This window comes from Musa acuminata, chromosome BXJ2-2, assembly GCF_036884655.1.
Source record: "Musa acuminata AAA Group cultivar baxijiao chromosome BXJ2-2, Cavendish_Baxijiao_AAA, whole genome shotgun sequence".
NCBI classification, from domain to species: Eukaryota; Viridiplantae; Streptophyta; class Magnoliopsida; order Zingiberales; family Musaceae; genus Musa; species Musa acuminata.
This window is the reverse complement of record NC_088339.1, coordinates 31,358,612-31,360,364: the sequence shown is the minus strand read 5'-3', so window position 1 is coordinate 31,360,364 and position 1,753 is coordinate 31,358,612.

Below are 1,753 nucleotides of genomic sequence, written 5' to 3'. Positions count from 1 at the left end.
TGCCCGGAGCAAGTTTCCAATAGTTTTAGTCGCCTTTGAGATTATATTGTCTTCTTTATTATTTCTATTGTCTACTCTTTTGAGTAGAAAAGGTATAACACCATGTATTACCTGTTTTGTTTCTTAGTCGACGCTTCTACATCGAGCCAAAGTACCATACTTTTAGCTATTTTGATGAGAAGCCCGTTGATATCGGTCTTATGAAGTTCCTTAGCCTCTACCTTTTAGCCATATCTCGGTATTTAGAATTTATCTTTACATTCTCCACCTCCTCGACCCTTTCTCATGGCCATATGCACTCCCTCTATGAGAGCAAGGGATCGTTGACTCTATGGAAGTTTTGCTTTGTAGTATTATGGCACTGCCATACTCATGGCCTTACTATCCATCACCTCGCATATGCATCACTTTCTTCATGATTGGTAGGTCCACCTCTATGGCATTATGACACTCTTTCTAGTCCACTCTATTCTAACCGATACTTGATTTTAGGTAGTTGTCTCTTTGGATTCATCGTCGCATACTTACCCCTTTCGATCACTTGCTTCAATACCTTTGTATTCTTTGAGCATTTCCCCTTGGTCGAAAAAAAATAGATTATAACTCGTGTTAATTCTGTTCTCTTTTGCATCCTTGATAGCATTGTTTACTCATACGATCTTGTTCTCTAACTTATCAGGCTCCCTTAAGCGAGTATGAGCTCTGGAGTAGTATAACTCTTCAGTCACTCTAATCATATATCTGTATAATCAAGTCCCCCCATGAGACTCACTGATACTTATACTCATAATTTTTCCTTAGTGGTACATAACCCGTTGATGACTAAGACTTTTATCTGATGTAAATTTTGATAAATGCACAAAAGACCCACCTCTATGATTCTATGATATTCACTCATTGAATTAATAGTCATTCTCATCGTCATATTATTTATCGAAGTGGAGCTCCTAATTATACCTTCGTATGATCAAATCTCTCATAAGATTTCTCTCATGTGTGTCGCATTATCTCAAATCATTCCACTATAATCCGTTATACCATGTCGCCTCCTGGTGACATATGTATTACATTATGATCTTTATGGGATGAACTCGAACTGTGATATTCCATGTGTGGCCTTTGCTAATACATTATAAGGTGTCTACCACCTCCAATTATGTTTGCTCCTTTGGTAATCACCTTTTGTTCACTTGCTCTCGGGTCATACACCAATGAAGCACAACTTTATGACAATCTATCACCTAGCAACTCTCAAAGTCCATTGACTTTACCACAATTGGTGCACCATTATCGTCTAGATCATGAGCCCTTACCCCTAGTATAATTTTCGTTGTATATCGCTTTCTTCACGATAATTTGAATGGTAGTTCTACAATATATTCTTCGATAGTACAAGTCTTTACAAGTTGAGTCTACTTAGTTTCTCCATCAAATACTTCACTAATATAATGTGTATATGCTTCGAAGCTCCCCTTGACTTTAACCCGAAGCAAAATGAGTCCGTTTCATCGAAATGAGTAACATATAGAATGACATGATCAAGTTCTTACCACTCCATATATCGTTGACCTTTGTCCATGAAAATCTTCATACCAAAATAGGATTGTCAAACCTACTACAAGTTCTTTATATATATATATACAAAATTAAATAATATAAATATATACATATATATATATATATATATATATAAGTATTACATCAAATATCCTATTTATAATTTTATTTGTTATAAAAAGAAATTAGATATTAA